Here is a 12,583-nt window from a genome sequence, read left to right as displayed (position 1 = left end):
ATGGAGATTTCACGTTCAACTTTTTTACAATTGATATTTCACGGTCAGCTGTTTTACCCTGGATATTTCACGTTCAACTCATTTACCATTGATACTTCACGGTCAACTCATTTACCATTGATATTTCACGGTCAATTCTTTTACCATTGCGATTTCACGGTCAACTCTTTTACCCTGGATATTTCATGTTCAACTCTTCTACCATTAAGATTTCACGGTCAACTCTTTTACCATTGAGATTTCACGGTCAACTCTTTTACCCTGGGTATTTCATGGTCAACTCATTTACCATTGATATTTCACGGTCAACTCTTTTACCATTGCGATTTCACGGTCAACTCTTTTACCATTAAGAATTCACGGTCAACTCTTTTACCGTGGATATTTCACGTTCCCCTCTTTTACCATGGACATTTCATGGACAACTCAATATCATGAAGATTTCAATAAAAATTGCTCTTCTCAGAGGATATCATTACTATCTCTTTTTTAATGAGATTCTAAATTCAATCAACATTTTTCTGTTTAATTTTCACTGATTTTTCTTTCCTGCGGAGATTTCAAGTTCAACTCTTCAAAATTAGAATAAAATTCCGAAAGATCATATAACCAATCGAAAACAATGTTACAAAAATTAAAATCAATTTCAGCAAAGCGCCCGTAGCAGTATGCAAGGTTGCTAGTCTGTGGTTATTTACTTAAATATCAGATCCTGCTTTATACCGTTCATTCACCTGACAGGAACCACCACAAATCTGCCTTATTACCTGCAGGCCAATGTTTATTTAATTCCTTTAAACTTAAGCACATGTTTGACTTTAACTTAAGGTAGGGATATGTTTTCATCGTAAAAACTATCACTTTACAGACCTGACAATACCGAATAACAACTTCAAGGGAATCTAATTTCTACTTAAAATAAATTCCAGTATTGTTTCGTTTGCTTGTTTATATCAAATAAAAACTTAAGAGGAAGATGTTCGTGATTTGATAGTGAATAAATACATTTCTTATTATTACTGGTATTTCGAGGAACTTGAGGGGTTCTTTTCTTTCAGTTTTAGGTACATATAGGTAAGAGTTGATAAAGTCAGTGTGCAATCACACCAGGTAGATTGTTTCTCTCTTTTATTTGTTGCAAGTTACACGTGTCTTAGGTTGTTCCTGTTAATTGATTAGCGGTAAAAGAATAACATTTCGAATATTACCACAGACACTGCCCTCTTTTGATTTGATGTTTCTTAACGCCTGTCGGAAATATTTCAACCATATTCAGGAGGGGGCAAATTAAACTGAAATAAAAAAGAAGTAAGTTATACATAGGTATATTGGTATAATAAGGGGTTATTGAAAATGACCGTGGTCGAATAGACGCAGACATTACAAATGTATATAAGGCCATCACAAGACCCATTGCTGAGTTATTCCTTCCATTAACAATAGAAGTACTATCGTCTGAATATATTTGTTCCAACATATGCAAAAGTAAGAGGCGTCAACAACTATGAAAGTATAAGAAGCGTCAACGTCTATGAAGGTAAGAAGCATCAACAACTATGAAAGTAAGAAGCGTCAACAACTATGAAGGTAAGAAGCGCCAACGTCTATGAAAGTAAGAAGCGACAACGTCTATGAAAGTAAGATGCGTCAAATACAATGAAAGTAAGGAAGCGTAAACAACTATGAAAGTAAGAAGCGTCAACAACAATGAAAGTAAGAAGCGTCAACGTCTATGAAAGTAATAAGCGTCAACAAATATGAAAGCAAGAAGCGTCAACAACTATAAAAGTAAGAAGCGTCAACAACTATGAAAGTAAGAAGCGTCAACGTCTGAAAGTAAGAAGCGTCAACAAATATGAAAGCAAGAAGCGTCAACAACTATGAAAGTAAGAAGCGTCAACGTCTATGAAAGTAAGAAGCGCCAACGTTTATGAAAGTAAGAAGCGTCAACAACTATGAATGTAAGAATCGTCAACGACTATGAAAGTAAAAAAAGATGACTAAAACAATTACTGTTGACTCCTCCTCTCCTCAAACAACAAACAAACAAACAGCACAAAAAGACTAGCAACATCAATACATTGTATAAAATACCCTATAAAGGCAACCAATATTAACTTTAAACTAAATTGCCTGTAAAGTTAATATAAATTCTGATAAATTCAACATTTTTATACCTAAAAGCCGCGAGTCGGTCATAGCATTTCCACACCCCTGCCTTTAACTGATTAAGATTTTTGCAGGTTTCGATTACTAGTATAGAGTTTGGCAAAAATAAGTTCTGTAAATTTTTGCGAGTTTACATTTTTACATGTACCATGCAAGTAGTACGTGTGGCTATGGTTTGTCATGTTGTATGTTGGAATGATGTAGACGTAAGATTTCAGATACGTTCATTACGATATGATAGTCCAGCATTTTAAATAACTATATATACCTGACTCCTAACATGTCGTTCTAGAAAGACACCAGTGCAAACATCTTCACCCAAAAATACTTTTTTTTTTATAAAATTTAATGAGTAATTTTCTACGTATTATGAAAGAGTAGCGAGATAATTTATTTCTTTTCAAATTTATATTCTTCCTTCTTCAATTCAAAGTGAAGTACATTAACTAATCTAAATATTGAAAGAATCACACTTGTGTTTATCTAACGGAACGATCCATCCCAGTATCAAATGATTTGAAAATTTAAATGAATCGTTAGAGGAAGTTTATTCAATAGGCCGTTGTCGTTATCTGCTTTTTAAGTGACAATATTTGCATTTTGTTTAGTGGCGATTTCCGGTGGGGTACTAAAGGTTTTAGAGAGTTTAAAATAAATGAACGGTTTAAATGCCAAATAAATCATTTCTAAAATGTTATGTAATAACACAATCGTGGGACCAAATGTGGAATAGTTCAAAATAGTCTTAAATTTGGTTTTAAATATCACTTAAATAACAACCGACCAAAAGCGTTACTAGGGATCTTATATATTTGGACATAAATTATATATTATTCGTCCGAAATCTAGTACCACCGTATTACACTCGGAACCTCTCTGTTCTATGAGTGTTGATAATTTGATTAGTGTTTAGAGAGAGCTGTGACTTGCAGGCTTGAGATCCTTTGAAATACTAGTAATCTTGAAGCTTTGAGCAATTGGTGTTGAACATTAATTTTTGTTTTAGATGTGTGTTATCATGACGTTTAAGTTTCTATTTTTAATTCGATCATACATAGTCTTAAAGTTTAAAAACTTGGTTCGATTTATACATAATTTACAATTAGTCGGTTTAATTATGCACATGTCTCTTTTGTATAAAAATGTTTTTGTCAAAATCCGAAATTTAATAGTTTATTGAAACAAATTCGCCTATTTCTTAATTATTTTTAAAGAGCTTTTTAGGGAGCTACCATTTGATTTTAATGGGGGGGGGGGGGGGGGGGGGGGGGGGGGGGGGCTAGGATGAAATTTGAAAAAAATAGGCAGGACAGGAGTTTTGAGTAAAAAAAAAGGCAGAATGAGACACTTTGCAAAAAAAAAGGCAGGATGAGAATTTAGGTAAAAAAAGTCAGGATAAACTTATAAAAAAAAGGCAGGACCGAATAGAGTGAAAAATAAAAAGGCAGGACAGAGATTACAACTAAAAAAAAATGCAGGACAAAATTTTTCATCCTAGCCCCCCATAAAAATCAAATGGTAGCTCCCTTACAAGACCGAGAATAATTGAAAATATCAAACTTTACAGGAAGGACTACAAATTCAATGTTTAAATACAGAGGGCAGTCCTCATAGACCATAAATATGCAATGATATTCCCTTAGTCTTTTAATGAAGCAGGAAAATGGCACCACCTAGTCCCGTACATTGAGTCCGTACAGCGGCAAACATATTTCGTTAGAGATTGTAAGCTTTCATTTCGTATGCTCATCTCAGAAAAAACCCTTAACATGTGGTAATCAGAGCATTCAACAACCAAGAACATACAGTAATCAAGAACACGCGGTAGTCAATAACCTACAGTAATAAGAACATGCAGTAATAAAGAACATGCAGTAATCAAGAACATGTGGTAGTCAATAACATACAGTAATCAGAACATGCAGAAATAATTTAATTTTGGATGTAACACGTCTTTTGATTGGCTGACGTTATTTTGTTATGAGCCCATAGACATAATTTAGTCATGTGACCGTGACGTCATTAACGTTTTTTCAAGGTTTTCTACGGTTTAAAATGGAATTTAGATTTAAATTATAAGAAATGACTGTAATATTTTTTCTGTCTATTCGAAATAACATAAAAAATGTGGTGCACACTGTTAAATAACCCGCTATGCGCGTTATTCAGTGTGCACCACATTTTTTATGTTATTTCTTCATAGACAGAAAAAATATTACAGTCATTCCTTAAATAAAGAACATGCAGTAATCAGAACATGATGTAATCAGAACATGCAGTAATAAAGAACATGCAGTAATCAAGAACATGCAGTAGTCAATAACATACAGTAATCAGAACATGCGATAATCAGAACATGCGGTAATCAAGAACATGCAGTAATCGAGAACATGCGGTAGTCAATAACATACAGTAATCAGAACATGCGGTAATCAGAACATGCAGTAATCACAAACTGCAGTTTTCAGAACATACAGTAATCGAGAACATGCAGTAATCATAACATGCAGTAATAAAGAACATGCAGTAATCAGGACATGCTGTAATAAAGAACATGCAATAATCAGAACATGCTGTAATCAGAACATGGGGTAGTCGATATCATGCGGTAGTCAATAACATACAGTAATCAGAACATGCAGTAATAAAAAAAACATGCAGTGATCAGAACATGCTGTAATTAGAACATGCAGTAAGCAAGAACATGCGGTATTCAATAACATACAGTAATCAGAACATACGATAATAAAGAACATGCAGTAATCAGAACATGCGGTAGTCAATAACATACAGTAATCAGAACATGCAGTAGACAATAACATACAGTAATCAGAACATGCGATAATAAAGAACATTCAGTAATCAGAACATGCAGTAATCAAAAACATGCGGTAGTCAATAACATACAGTAATCAGAACATGTGATAATCAGAACATGCGGTAATCAGAACATGCAGTAATCGAGAACCCACAGTAATAGGAACAGCCAGTAAGTAATCAGAACATGCAGTAATCAAGAACATGCGGTAGTCAATAACATACAGTAATCAGAACATGCAGTGATCAGAACATGCTGTAATCAGAATATGCAGTAATCAAGAACATGCTGTAGTCAATAACATACAGTAATCAGAACATGAAGTAACAAAGAACATGCAGTAATCAGAACATGCAGTAATCAAGAACATGCTGTAGTCAATAACATACAGTAATCAGAACATGCGGTAATCAGAACATGCAGTAATCAGAACGTGCAGTTGTAAAGAATATGCTGTAATCACAACATGCAGTTGTAAAGAACATGCGATAATCAGAACATGCAGTAGTCAATAACATGCAGTAGTCAATAACCTACAGTAATTAGAATATGTAGTAATAAAGAACATGCAGTAATCAGAACATGCGGTAGTCAATAGCATACAGTAATCAGAACATGCAGTAATAAAAAAAAACATGCAGTGATCAGAACATGCTGTAATTAGAACATGCAGTAATCAAGAACATGCGCTAGTCAATAACATACAGTAATCAGAACATGCAGTGATCAGAACATGCTGTAATCAGAACATGTAGTAATCAAGAACATGCGGTAGTCAATAACATACAGTAATCAGAACATGTGATAATCAGAACATGCGGTAATCAGAACATGCAGTAATCGAGAACCCGCAGTAATAGGAACAACCAGTAAGTAATCAGAACATGCAGTAATCAGAACATGCTGTAATCAGAATACGCAGTAATCAAGAACATGCGATAATAAAGAACATGCAGTAATCAGAACATGCAGTTGTAAAGAACATGATGTAATCAGAACATGCGGTGGTCAATAACATACAGTAATCAGAACATACAGTAATCGAGAACATGCAGTAATCAGAACATGCAGTAATAAAGAACATGCTGTAATCAGAACATGCAGTTGTAAAGAACATGATGTAATCAGAACATGCGGTGGTCAATAACATACAGTAATCAGAACATGCAGTAATAAAGAACATGCAGTAATCAGAACATGCTGTAATCAGAACATGTGGTAATTAAGAACATGCGGTGGTCAATAACATACAGTAATCAGAACATGCAGTAATCGATAACATGCAGTAATCACAAACTGCAGTTATCAGAACATTCAGTAATCGAGAACAAGAAGTAATCAAGAACATACAGTAATCAGAACATGCAGTTATCGAGAACATAGTTATCAACAGCATACAGTTATTAGAACATGCAGTACGGAGATTATGTAGTAATCGAGAACCCGCAGTTATAGGAACAACCAGTAAGTAATCAGAACATGCAGTAATAACAATGCTGTTCGTATGAAATATTGATTATTTCCTTGTTTTCAATCAGATCACAAATAAAGGAAATAAAAATTGATATCTACATAGTTCAATTTCACACAGAAAAGATATTTTATAAATGTGAACGAGGAAATGTACCACATTTATCTTTCTAATATAGAAACACGTATATACTTAATTTGTTTCCTTCATTCCAAAAGTTTTTTTGTTATCTGAATTTCAGCGATATCGTATCTTCTTGCTTTCTTTGTAACTTTTGTGAATGTGGAAAAATACACATTGATCATGATCGAACTCAAAGTAACAGTACTTTGTGATTACTGGTATAGAAAAATGCAAAGAACCGGATGAAATATTCGCTCACTGCGAGAAGGCAGTAGAACATATAGATTTCAATATCTTCAGGATGGCAACAAGGAAAAATTAGAGGTTCGACTTTCTAAATTTCTTTATTTAATAATAAAGACATATTTTAGAAGGGAAGTGGACTATGTTTCTGTTCGAAAATTACAAATAACAAAATCCACAAACAGCATTTTATTTAAAAAAAAGAAGCTACTGAATGGTAGGTGGCTTAAACGTGTATCCTAAACATGCTATGAAAATCAAAACGGAGAGTGTTTAGAGGGTACTAGTTTGCATCCGGTTTGGTATGGAAAGGTTACCTTACACGACGAGGCGTCAATACTCCGTTAATGCATGTACTGGCATGAGGTCTAACGATATTGCCCAATACTGAAGTCTTATTAAATTTTGACAAGGGTTTTTTAATTGATTTTAGATAATTTATTTATCTACGGATTTGTGTTATGGTGCATATACAAGTTTTATTTGACATGTACAATGGCATGAAGTGTTTTAAAAGTTGAAAAAAAGTAAATAAATTAGTTATCAATACGCTCAGTAGTTATGTTGAGCTGGTAATAATTCACAAGGTATAGCTTATGATATCTTCAAAAACATATTTAGATAAGACGTCGTTATTGATTAAAGCCAGTGAAAGTTTTGTAATAATTCACTGGGTACGTACTCAGCTAGTACCAAGTCGACCCCTTCAAAATTGGCCAAACTTTCCCCATCATTAAGCAAATCAATTCAATTCGATTGATGATTAAGTCGCTGTATCGTCATCCTGTCTCCGTGTTTTCTGATCAAGTTGTAACTATCCAACCAAATACCTGTCATTTTTATTGAACAACCACGGAACACTACCTCTTTAAATCTGATTACGCATGAAACAAACCACCCATCCGATTTTTTGTTGACAAACTGTTTCAAAATTGTATTAAATGCAACAAAGAAATAAAAACAAATTTAAAAGGTGACACGTCTTTATTTGTAACTTTTTTTCTTTTAAATAAATCTTTGGATTATCCAGTGCAATCAAGATAAATGCAGTTCACTATCAGGATCAAAAACAGATCCTGAATCACATAGATGTTTATCATATGTATGATGTTGCGACTAAGGTGTAAACGTATACAAGACTGTCGTCATTCTCGCGTGAACGTTTGAAATTCGATGATAATAGACGGGTATTTTCGGGGTATATCAAGTGCATATATATCGCGATCATCGAAATGATATGTAATTCAGTAGACTTAACAAAGGTAACACAGAAGAACTCATAAACAAGATGTATCAAACGGCGCACACGAACGTAACCTTTAAGACGTCAAGAAGTCAGAAGACACCAAACGTATCTATTTGAACCCGAAGTCAACCCGAAATAATCTTCTAAATTTCAATATAAGATACCGTTTGACTGAACTCATTAACTTTTTCAGACAATTGTTGTGATTCTAATTAAATCTGCAGTTGAAAAAACTTTGCTTCTGCAAGTTTATAATTAAACGTCCATAGGACAAAGCTTTTTGATATTTATACATTTGTATATTTGTTACGTAACCAGTTGTTTGAGATAAGGAGAATGATTCATATGACACAACGCATAAATTATATAATCTTATTTAATAACTTGACCACACTTTCTGTCTTGGTGCTTCTGTAATTTTAGTAAACATTTAAATTATAGTATCGACGAAAATATTGGAAAACGATTGAAAATCTTGTCACTTCCAACTAAAAGGGTGTAAAATTAATCCTATCATATAAAGATTCATCTTAAATTAAATACAGGTTTACCAAACTTTCAAAATCTAACGACTTTATGTCATATTTCTATGACAAATCGGTCCACAGTTTCCATTTTTGGACACTTAATGCAATGTATGGATTAGACAAATAGAACCTTTACTTAATGAGGGACCCCACAGTACTCTAATGCTCGACTTTTATTTTAAAGACTTATAGCTTAACCAAATATTTGGACGTAACTTTTAAAATATTAACCTCGTTAAAATTACGTGAATTTATGCACACCAATTTTAAGAATAAAGGCGTATTGGCAAGCATCTGTTTTGGTCATATAAACAGTAAACTCACTTGTCATAATTCTTCATTTAAGTGATCTAAGTCAAGACATTTATATCAGTATCAATCAGTTGTTTTTAAACAAGCATCTTAGTATATATGAACTTGTTGTTTGTTCAATTCTGTAAAAAAAATAATAAAAAAAAAATGAAGACTTGACATCAAGTCTTGACACAATAGTTTCCCCTTTTGTTTAATATAAAAATAAGCTTCTGTGGCATGATTTACAGATGAGACAACTATAAAACAAAGTTCAAATGAAGTGGATTAATAAGAAATAATAGTCAACCATATGGCCTTCAACAATGAGAAATGTCCAGACCGTATCGACGGGTTTACAAGGCCCCGAGACGAAAATATGTGAAACAATTCAAATAAGAGAGCTAATGGCTGAATCTATTATTTTTCTTTTACGAAAAACAAATATGTCAGACATAAATCAACGACAACCACTGAAAACAGGCTCCTAAATCATATGGTAAATTTCGAGAGAACCATTATATATATATACCAAAGCAGCAAACTACTATTAACATTTGCGTGCGAGCTATCAGAAGTAAGAGAATTATCAGATATTGCGGTAAATATTCTGTTCAAATTGAACTCCGCAAATGAACAATACTGAAGGATCGTTTCAAGGTGAATATGTCACATTGCCCGGCCATAAACGTTATGATTTGTCTGTGTTCTATTATAGTACTGTGCTCAGTTTACTCCTTTTAACAACGGCATAACGAACAACCAAAACAATAATAAGCAACAGCTGGTTTGGTATCTTCTGAATGTTCTTACCAACACATATAACGAGATCTACACACCATTTACAGTCTTTAAGTGTATTGTTCTAGAGACAGGTCAAGCATTGCACTATCTTGAAAACGTTTCAGAAATCATGTACTTGAGACTAATCAGTTTTGATAAGTTTAGAAAGTAGTTCCAAGGACATTTATGGAATGAAACATTTTCTGTCAAAACAGAACGAAGAGAGAATTTCTGTACATTGAACAGAATTCTTAACTGTACTTTAAGTTTTAGGAAGAAAAGGACGGGTGTAATTTTCAAAATCTAATTAGTATTTGACTGTTTAATAGCTGTCAACGTTACAATGGGCCAGCACCTAGTCACAATGGGCCAGCACCTAGTCGCCTTTATATTGATGTATTAGGTTGATCCCTTTTTCTGATAGTACCAACTTATAGAATATAAAAGGCGTGATACCGGCATTTATATCCCGTTAATTGAGATAGGTTGGTTATTTAATGAAAAGTGAATCAGGTGTGAGGCATGTATATATAATCTGATTATTGATAAAAGAAAACAAGAATTGAAGACTTTAATGTAAATTTTCCGATACCTACCCGTCGTAACGATTCGTTCTATTCAAAGATTTTCACCAGTGTTTATTTTTCATTTTGTTGAAACTTAAGCCTGGTTAGAACCGTAATTGAAATATGACAATTTCGATTATTAGCAATGATGGATTAATGGGTAGATTGAAATGGTTCCTTTCCGTAACAGTTGTATCATACCATTTCCGTTATTGATCCTACTATTTTATGTCCTGTTTTGCTGATTGTTGTCAAAATTTTGTGACATCAACACTTTCAAACAAAAATGAAAAGCGCTAAAGGCGGAGTTTTGTATACATTTTAAAATACAATATGACGTGAGATGTGAATTTCATCGATAGCTATTGTAACATCTAAATGTTAAATAAGTAAAATCGATTTTGAACATAGGAATGAATATAGATTTAGATATGAACGCAAATGCAGTTTACGTGCACTGATTGAGGGGTCCATAGGTGACATGTTGCATGCTAAATTTCTGTTCCTATCCAGTATACCATCATTTCCCGTGGCAGTCTAAATTTCTCCTACCTTAATTACGAGAACCTACCTATTGTATTTCTTGTTAATTTGTTCTCGTTCTTAATATGCATGAAATATTTGCCACTGAACGTTTAACAACCAACAATCAATCAATAAAGCGTGATTCTCCGGTCTCGATTCGTCCATTGTTATAATTTATAAAAATAAATGATGTGGGGTTGACATCAATTAGATAAAAAAAACCACCGATCAAAAAGAACACATCTACAATACTAAAATAACGAGGTCCAATTTGTCAGCCGTCATCGGGTAAAAACGACAAATCAGGAATTCAACTTTATATATGGCTAATATAGGACAATGGTGTAGATTAAAAATTACACTACTCCAGACCCTTTTGTTTTCCACATAATTAATATTGCCAATTATTAACAAGTTCCGGGTCGAATCCGATACCGATACCAACAGTATATTCACCTGTTACCTATTACCTTATCTGTATGTTCTGCATCTGACAGGCGCACCACCAAACGGTGTATTTAGGATTTTGCTATATACACGGGTTATAATCACAGGGTTGACACTACTAAATTCAATTATTGTCAAATTGTTCCATATGTTGTAGTATTTTAATCAGTAAGACTTTCTAAGATAATAATACGAATACTAAAAATCTAGACTTAAAATAAGGCGTATTGTACAGTTTTCCATTTGTTAGCGGGCATGACGTAAAACAGCAAATCAAAGAATTCAACTTTATTTATAACTTATAAAGAACAATGCTGTTGATTAAAAAATACATCATTCCAGGACCTTTTGTTTTCCAAATAATTTGTATTACCGAGTTCAAACAGAAAGATTTGAAAGCAGAGAAAACTGTGTATTTTATAATCGGCATGACTTTATCAGATGACAATACCATTACTAAAATAAGGCTTACGCATAGTTATATACTTTAATTCAGTCACGGACCCGCGATATCACGGATTATGTTATTTCGTGTTGTTTTTTCTAGTAGAGGTAAAAAAAAATACGATCTTCTCACGGCAATAGGCCAGCATCTATACAATGTGTCAATATCTAAATCGTTTCGAGTCTATGAAAAACGTATATATTTCGGAGAAACTGACAAAGGTTTGCCCTATACACCAAGTTCACTCATAAAACATGACGGTATCATATAGATTATTGCATTTTACTGTCAGATGTGAGGGTTCAGTGGAAAATAGGTAGGGGGCTATTTATAGAGTAATACTACCATTGTTCTTAAAAACAACGTCTTCGGAAGGTTAAGACGGGGTGAGGTGACACGTAATGCTCATTTCCCAAATTCTGCTTTTTTTTGTATTTTCTTACCACTTCCAACTAACTTTCCCCGTTCTTCTTCTCTGATCCCATCTTTTTACCCGGCCCTATATCAAACATTCTAACTTTTTAACCCCTAAATTCCACATCCCTACTTGTTTTACCCCCAATAAACCTCATCGACCCACTTTTCACACCCTATATCTCGCATCCAAAATATGTGAACCAGTGTAAAGAAACAAATGGCACAAAACAACTCTTGGTTTTCCTGTTGCAAGGCTGAACTTTTCGGTCTATATATAAACTTGATAATGTAGCAAATTTTCTTGAAAATATACTGACATAAACTAGTTAATGGTTATCTAGTAATCAATTTATTGATGAAAAAACGCACATGTATGCCCTGAGGGGTTGAAGAAACAATTGGACACTGTTCAAGCATTGTATAAAGTAATTTCAAACGGACATCCCTCTTTAACCCTAATGTTTTTCTGCGTGCAGACGACATTTTTCATTTGCAATTATGAATTACGAATG

This window comes from Mytilus galloprovincialis, chromosome 3 (genome assembly GCF_965363235.1).
Source record: "Mytilus galloprovincialis chromosome 3, xbMytGall1.hap1.1, whole genome shotgun sequence".
NCBI classification, from domain to species: domain Eukaryota; kingdom Metazoa; phylum Mollusca; class Bivalvia; order Mytilida; family Mytilidae; genus Mytilus; species Mytilus galloprovincialis.
This window is presented reverse-complemented; position numbering follows the sequence as displayed.